This window comes from Zosterops lateralis (assembly GCF_965231275.1).
Source record: "Zosterops lateralis genome assembly, chromosome: Z".
Taxonomy (NCBI): domain Eukaryota; kingdom Metazoa; phylum Chordata; class Aves; order Passeriformes; family Zosteropidae; genus Zosterops; species Zosterops lateralis.
In genome coordinates, this window is record NC_139800.1 from 6,075,473 (window position 1) to 6,084,871 (window position 9,399).

Sequence of the window (9,399 nt, forward strand, 5' to 3'; positions counted from 1 at the left end):
CCCCTCAAAAACAAAAAAGCCAAACCAACAAAAATAAACAAACGACAACAACAACAAAACAACAACAAAAAAACCCAAACAAACAAAAAAGCCAAAAAACCCCCAAAAACAAACACAACCCCCAACCAACCAACAACAATAAAAAACAACCAAAAAAACCCCCCAAAACCAGAAAAACCCAAACCAACAAACCAACCAAACCCAAACAAACAACCAAAACCCAAAAAACTCCCGAAAAAATGCACAAAACCCAAAAGAACCACCCCCTCCCATAAAACCCTGTGGAGAGGATAGCTGAGAAATGGGAAGAAGATAAGGGACACAATAGCTCTCAGACTAATATTGTAACTAGAAGCTAGGACAAGGCCAGCATGACGATGAAGGAGAGGAACTGAGATCATGAGAAAAGAGGAACTAAATGCTACAAGGCGATACAACTGTTGCAATATGCTGATATAACATGAAGTAAACTACTGTGTAGTCACTAGAAGTAAACTATTGTATAGTCACTACCAATCAGGAGCTTGGCTTTTGCAATATGTATGAGTTAATTAAGCAAAGTATATAACTTGAGGCTGTATTTGAATAAAGTGAGTTCTGCTGATGACCAACTGGTGTCTGCGTCTCCCTTCTCTAACAAATGGCGCCCGAACAGGGACTTGAATCTGAAGCTGCCTCGCGTCTCGCATAAAAGAAAACGGGGGAGCACGTCTGCCTGCGCCTGGCGAAAGAAGAGCTTCCGCGCTCCGGTGCACGCTTGCCACGGTTGGAGAAGTAGGGTTGGGACCTGATGCAACCGGGTCGGCGTTAAACGAGGAAGGGATAACGCTCTCAGGAGCTACAGAGGTGGTCCTGAGCCATACGTGCTGCCGAAGCTGGAGGCGATTAGCCGGAGAGTTGCAACAGTACTGACGACATAATGGACAGGCAAGCAGCATATGATTTATTTATGACAGGGTTAGAGAAACGGGGGGTCAAGGATGTAAGGAAAGATCTCCCAGGGTTGTTAGAATGGGGATATGCTAAAGGCTATTTTGTTAATCCACATTCGGTGCATGAGCTTACCGAGTGGAAAAAGTTAGGTGATGAGTTGTTTACTTTAGTTTTGGGGGAGGATAAAACAGCAAAAAAGTTAGCTAAGACATGGCAAATTGTTCAAAATACTTTGTTGCAACAAGAGGCTGAAAAGCGGGCTGCTAAAGAAGCCTTAAAGGCGCAAACTAGAAATGAACAGTATACAGCTACTGAGGAGCCAAAAGCCCCAGCTGTAACAAAAGTGCTGATACCCTTGCCGGGAACATCGGGAGCCACAAGTAGCCCGGTAGAACCCTCTGCGCCTCTGCCCGAAATATCTATACAGTCATCGCATGTGTCTAGTGAGTCGCAGGCGCCACAATTATCCCTTGTCCCTAAGTTACAAAGTAGCCTGTTGGAGGAGAGGGTAAAACAACGTAAAGAAGCATGGAGTGCAGTGGCAAAACATGGTTTGGAACAGGGAGATGAGGCGCAGGTTGAAGCAGGAAAGACATGGGCTTTCCCAGTGGCTTATACGCAAGGTGTAGATGCACAAGGTAATCCGATTCAAGCAGGTGAATATACTCCGTTAGATTGGAAATTGTTGGTTCAATTGCGACAGACTGTTAGTCAATTTGGCTTTAAGAGTGAGCCCGCTCGACAGATGTTAGATTATATTTTTAACACTCAGCTGTTGATTCCTACTGATTTGCGAAGTGTGGTAAAGCTGATACTCACACAGCATCAACAATTGGTTTTTAATGCACATTGGCAAGCACAGGTTAATGAGTCTGTTGCAGTACAAAGAGGGGCAGGAGATCCGTTGCATGGGATAACAATAGATGAACTGATGGGATTGGGACCTTATCAGAGAACAGAAGCTCAGATGATTATGGGCCCGGATAAAATAAGAGAGGCTATGAGATTGGTGAGGGCAGCTTTGGATGCTGTAAAGGATAGTTCTGGGATACCTATGTATATGGGAATCAAACAAGGAAGAGATGAGTCTTTTGGAAGTTTTGTGGATAAAGTTGCTGCTGCAATCCAGAGAGCAGGCGTTCCAGAATATATGCATGGAGCACTGCTTAAGCAATGTGCGTTGCAGAATAGTAATGAGCATACGAAAAGAGTGTTAGCTACATTGGGTGCAAATTGGACTATTGAAGAGGCTATAGAAAGAATGTCGCTACAGCCTGCAGGGTCACAGGTTTTTATAGTTGAGGCAATTAAGGAGTTAGGAAAGGAGATTGGAAAAGGGTTACAAAAACAGTCAGAGTCAAATCAGGCTCAAGTCCTTGCAGCTCTTGCTCCTCTCCGTGCCTCAGCAGCAGCTCCTGTAGTTTCTACAGGTCATAGGCCACCCTCTTTACGATGTTACCGATGTGGAGGTAGTGGACATATGCGAAAAAATTGCAGAGCAACTGGAGTTTGGTGTCAATCCTGTCAGAGTGATTCTCATAACTCCTCTGCATGCCGCCGACGATCGGGAAACTTCAGGCGGAGCGCGAACTCAGGCAGCCGCGCAAAGACACAAATTGGTGCCGTAGCAACACCGCCACCTCCTGCCTTCAGCCAGCCACAGCAGGGAGCCTGGGACTCGACTTGGCAGCCACAGTGGACATATCTATTAAGGACAATCGCCCTGTGCCAATTCCCACTGGAGTAAAGGGACCAGTAACCTATTAGGGACAGTCGGTTCCTGCTTTACTTTTGGGATGATCTTCTACTTTTTTAAAAGGATTGGACATTACTGTGAGACTTATTGATGCTGATTTCACAAGCGAGATTTGTATTTTAGCACGGACACTGTATCCTCTGGTGCTCATTCCAGCTGGCACCCGGATAGCTCAATTGTTACCATTTTCGACCTTGGCTCCGGAACATCGCTCGGAAACACAAAGAGGATACTATGGTTTTGACTCTACAGGAGGATCAGCATTCTTAACACTGGACCTGCTGAAGTACAATATATTGGTTGAGGTCACAGGTGTGTGCTTACACCCACAGGTCCTGTGTGGACTACCAGCTGCTGGATGCGAGCAGGGAATGACAGCACCCAGCAGTCCAGCAGAACGAGAGCGGCATCGCCTGCTCCTGATCCTTCAACCTGTGATAGCTCAGCTCCAGCCAGTGTGGCCTAATCCTCTAGTAGTAGAAAATAGAACTGATGTACTGACATTGTTGCATGAACTATAAAGCACCTGACTACAATTAATTAAGAGTTCTAACTGTCTGCACTGCGACAAGCCTAACTGTGGTGCTTGGGTAAAAATATATTGTGAGGCTTGTTGCAGACAATGGTGGGTCTTTCAACAGCAGCTTGCACAGCCATGGTGCCCACGCTGCTCCTTTGGCATCGTTATAATTGGCACACCGCCATAAAAAATTATACAGAGTGCAGTACTGTGCCAGAAGCAGTAAACCTTGTTCAAGATTTAGGTCAAAGAGATAAGCTGAAATTGGTATTTTTAATAGAAAAAGAGGTGTGTCGCCTGTTGGCACAAAAGGCTACTCGCATATTGCAGACAACCTGCAAATATGGAGTGGGAATACCTCATATGCATCAGGTGGATCCTGCTGATACAGATATGTGTTGTCACCGCTGGGCTCACAGAGCTACCAATGGTTACAGCCACCCATGAAACAATGTAAAAACTGTTTTTCAAAAAATCAGAAATGTTGGCAGTCCTTATCCATAAAGGCAGACAGCGTGCACGACAGATTATGGGGAATGAACCAGGCACTATTCTGTTGCCAATAGCTCGAGATATACTGCAATGGTACATTGAAAATCATGAGGAGGTGGGCCTTGCTCCGCTGGGAGGAGGGGCCACAGTTGTGACAACGGTAAAGTGGCCCCCACCCTTGCGATGGGTGGGAGAACAACAGTGGCTGAGCAAACCTCTGCGAAGTAAACAGCCCATCCCAAAAGCAATCACAGTTTTCACAGATGCTGAGAAAAAGTCACAAAAAGCTGCTATTACATGGCAGCAGGGAAATGAGTGGCAAGAAGTAATATTGCCTGCTGAAGAGGGGGATTCTTTACAAACTTTGGAATTGTCAGCTGTTGTATAAGCCATGAACCAGTTGGGTCCTAACTGCAATAACAAGGTAAACTTGTAGGATCCCCCAGGAGTGATCCTTGCCTCCATCCTTGCCCCAGGTGTAGCAGGGTCACAAGCCTTAATGCAGTTAAGGCAATTGGCTTGTTAGACAGGTAAACAACATTACATCCAACATTATATCTGATTTAGTAATTGATGTTAGCAACGACTAGGTTCTTTACAGGCCCTTGATAAAAATTATAATGACAAAGTAGAGTTATGCGGCCCTGCAGCTCGTATTTTTGCATCTATAACCCCTAGAAAAAGTGCTTGCAACCATTAAAGAAAAAGGGGGAATTGTGGAGAGGATAGCTGAGAAATGGGAAGAAGATAAGGGACACAATAGCTCTCAGACTAATATTGTAACTAGAAGCTAGGACAAGGCCAGCATGACGATGAAGGAGAGGAACTGAGATCATGAGAAAAGAGGAACTAAATGCTACAAGGCGATACAACTGTTGCAATATGCTGATATAACATGAAGTAAACTATTGTGTAGTCACTAGAAGTAAACTATTGTATAGTCACTACCAATCAGGAGCTTGGCTTTTGCAATATGTATGAGTTAATTAAGCAAAGTATATAACTTGAGGCTGTATTTGAATAAAGTGAGTTCTGCTGATGACCAACTGGTGTCTGCGTCTCCCTTCTCTAACAAACCCAAAAACAAACCAACAAAAAAACCCCACAAACAAACAAACGAACAAACCCAAACAAGCAAGCAAAAAAATAAAACTAAAAGAAAGAATTCCTTGGTGAAATTCCTTCATTCTTAAACACCTCCATCTGTGGCTAATAATGAAGCCGTAAACAGTCCCCGAGCAAGGCTTTTAAATAATTAGTGCAGCAATGCTGCAGAAGGAGGTATTGACATGTAGTTTCCAGCGTTTCTCTCTCCAGGACAGGCTTCCCCATAATCTTTGCGTGGGCTGACAGGAGGGATGGATTTGAGAGCTAAATCCTGCCAGCCCCCTGGCAAATGATGCACACCCCGCCTGAGGCAAATAATTCTCCTTGCTGCCATCTCAGGGCTGTAATGGAAGGAAATACAACAGTAGGTTTTAATGATTTTAACATCAGGCATCAAGGAGTAGAGAGTCTTTTCGTTTTCCAGCCTTCTCTCAGCGTGATGCTGTCGTAATTCATCTTTCTGTAATGCGAGCTGTGACACTGAAAATGATGCAGTATTATTTCAAAATTATTTGCAGGACTGAATTCTGGCTACAGCATGGCACTGGGCATGCTGGTGCCACAAGCCTCCTGGTCAAGCTCTATAATATGAGATTGCACCTTATATAACACCAACGTTTTGTCTGATAATGTGAGAAATGTAATTTGGGTATAAAATAGGCATATAAGCACAAAACTATAACTTGTTATTTGCCCTTTATAAATGTTAACAGCAAACCATATGCCTCATTCTAGAATCTTTTGCCCCTGCACAACAGTTGAGGAAACCACCAGAAAATTTCAGCTCTTTTAGAGGTATTTAAGTCTCCCTAAAGTGAGCCTTTCACACAGTAGAAGCCTGCTTCAATATTTATTGAAGTTCTTATTTAGACAAAGTGGCAACGGGAGGTTGTTTTTAGCTGCAGCATCTGGTAAGGTCAGCATGATTTGATGAGCAAAAATTCCGGCCTGAGGAGTCACTGACTGTGCAGTCCTTGTGTTTCATTAAGGCCTGCAATGACATTGGTTGATGTTAGTTTCCAGAAAAGCATAATGGAAGGGGTTTTAGTAAGCATGAAGGAATGTGTGGTTTCAGATAAATATATATATTTTAATCAATTTGGTTGCAAGTATCTATGATAGGAACTTCAGTTCCAGTTAAGGTTAAGTTTGGGATAAAAAGGAACTGCATTTTGTAAGGTCTGCAGGAGCATGGGGCTCAGACCTTGTCCCATTCCCTTTTTTGAGTGCTGAACTGAACGTGGCATTCAGCTGTAACCACATATTAATGACCAATGTCTGCACCAAAGCAAAGATACCTGATTTTCCCTTGCCACAACTGGCTTTTCCAAAAGGTCATAGTTGAGGGAGGATATTGCAATAAACCATAAAACCAAAGTATTCCTGGACTAAGGGGAGTAGAGTTGTTACTCTAACAGCAATGAATTTGTAGGACTGGATTGTCCCTCAATTCTAAAATAAGCTTCATGAGACACAATCCTGTTTCTGACTGCGCTGAGTTGGCCTCCACAGCAAAGGGCAGGAGGCACAGTGACATTTGTAGCCATGAAACATGGCAAGATTTCTGTTCACAGGGTCTCCTCTAAAGATACCTACAGATACCTCCTCTACAGATGTGTTTTAAGAGGCTACACTCAGCTAAGAGTGAGAGAGAAAATCTTCCAGAGACCATCTTATATAACAAAATCCAGACAAGCCCTTCTGAGCCTTCTAACTACTAAAGCAGCCTCCAAATCTACCTTTTTTTTTTGGGTGTGTTTCACATAAGTTCACAAGAAAGCAGAACTACTGCAATGTTTGTCTGGGCCATGTTAGTGAAAAAGAGTATGTTTCTTGTCTCAGACCAAATAATTTAAGTTTGTTTATCGAAATGGAGAGATGACATATGCTTCTATCATGTTTTTCATGTTAATTTGTTTTGCATGCTGCTGTTGTAAAAAATATGATGAATCTTTATTCATAAAATAGTTTTTAAATACATGACTACCATTGGCACATAAAACATAGCCTTTAAATATGTGTTTAGCTTTCAGTCTTACATCTTTTTGAAAATGCAGACATTTGAAAATTGAAGGAGTTTGCAATGGGTACTCAAACCAGTTTTTGTGATGCAAACATCTACTGCTACTTTGTAATTAGATGGATAAAAAGCAAAGGAGATCAAATGCTATCAAGCTGATTACTAGTATAAAGGGATAATTGTAGGTAGTTAGAGACCAATGAAATGACAATAATTATCCTATTCCCACACTGGGGATTTTATGATGTATCTGACAAAACCTTCTGTTGAAACTTTCTGATTTTTTGAATTGTATTTAAAAAATACCTTACATCTTTCATATTGGATTCTATTGTACAATAGAATGTGCAATTATTTTCACAGAAGGAAGCAGATTTCTCTATGCTTTTATGACCTCTTATGTTCATCTGCTGCTCTAGCCAAGCAAATGCTGCAGCAGTGATTTAAGCCAGGAAAAGCATGGTCATCTGTGCAGACTAAGAATTAGTTTTGAGGCAGGTGCTCTCCTGAGCTTTTGAAGATAGAAGGGAGGCAGGAGGTTGAACTGGTTGAATAGCATTAACACATCTAATGCCAAAAAGTCATATTTTCTTTCTTTGAAACAATTTTTGAGGAATTCAAAGTTAAAAATAAACATCATCCAGTTTAAATGAATCAATAATAATTTTTAGTGTTTTCTGTAGTTCTTTAGGTTGCTAAAACACATTTCCAGTGCTTTCTATTCCCCCTCTGTATCTATCATGATGATCTGATGAAGGACCAGATATTTTGTTATAACTTAAGAGAGGATATTGGAGTGGTTATTGTTTGACTCTACCAGATTATTTATTTGAGCAATTGCTGTGTGAACGTGAGATCTGTCTCCTCTCACGTGGAGTGCTTGATGCAGCCCTGGCTTCTGGGTGGATCTGTGCCTTGTGCATTGTGGTCTCACCGTCTCTCTTCTGCTCCATGGCTCCAGGTGTCTCAAAGAGAACTGCTGAGTGCCTGGAGACAGAGAGCCAGGCAGAAGGCACTAAGCTACATCTTCTGGGGCTTTACTTTCAAAGGACTGTCACATTATGGCTACTGCCTTGTGCAGTTGTGCTTGGATGGTTCAGGAACATTTCTTTTCCACCACATGAACTGAAATTTTAAATATGTGATTGACAGATCACTCATTTCAAGCCTCACAATGAATTTTTTTGTTCTGACTGCATTAAGAAACGTTTTTCGAAATACTGCTATTTCAAACACAATTGAAATCCTTATTTTATACAAAAAATAATGTATAACCATAGTGACCATGGGCAGCGTAGCACTGCAGTTCCAGATATTTTGGAAATTACTGGCATTTTTTTCTTTTGATAATGCTGATAGAAGAAACAAACTTACCTTGTGAATATTGAACACCTTAGTGTTAAAGGGCCCTATCTTCTATCTATTATCCTCCTCTTCCCTTATAAAAATTCTCTTCTCACTATGCTGTCTCTCATACAATTGTTAGTGCATATATCATGTATTTGTTCTTTTTCAGAAAAAAAATTCAAGGGAATTGCAATCAGTATTTAGAGGTTGAAAATAGTCTGGAATCTAGTATAACTATATTCTCCTTTTTTATTTCTTTTTTCCTTTAAACAGGTGTATCAGCTTATATCTTGACAGACACAAGACAATGTTGAAAAGCCTATAAATATGAAAGGCCCAGTGAGCATGTTCATATATATTTAAAAGTTTCTCCCAGGGCATTTGAGTGTTTTTCACTCAAGTAAATGTTTTGACATTAGTCAGTTATCTGTCTTTTCCCCATCAGTGACAACCTATCATGACAGAATTTATGAAGAGATTTTTCGTGAATAGCAAGGATGGTTTTTCTGCTATAATTACTTATTGACATGTTAGATGAAGATTTTCAGTTACACAGGGAAAAAAATGCTTCTCTGACAATACCTTAGGTAACAAATCATTCACCTGTTTTTCAAGCTTCTATCCTTTTTTCCAGTGTGATACCAAAACATGTCTGTCTATAGTTTTGCCAAAAAGCACTGGGAATATTTTTTTGTTTTGTTTTGTTTTTTGTTTTGTTTTGTTTTTCCTTTTAAACTGTAGAGAACAGGTGAAATCTCATATTAGAAGATCAACATCTCTAGAAATCTGTCAGTGACATGGTGCGCCTGTACATCATATTTGTGATGACATATTCAGCTGCAGGGGCAAACAGAACACCACTGTGCTCTAGAGTATTGGATGACTGTAAAAGGCTTCTTCCAAGACTAGCATTAGGACTTCCCACTGAAATATACTATTGAATATCATATCTGAAGAATGAATGCTGGACTTGTAATTATTCCTTGCAGCAGCATACAGGGTTTTACAGAAAGGTAGAAATGTATTTGTTGTAGGGGTTGGCAGCAATTTAACTGTTGTTGTTGAAAATAAATAAAAGATTTTCCAAGGCTGATTGTATTAATGATCTGTTCCTAAGGAAAATGCAATCTTTATAAATCACAATTGTTTATTGCAATCTTTAAGAAACTGCACACTGTTCTTTCTTTTACTACTTTTAAGAGGCTCTTTGCACAAAGGAATACC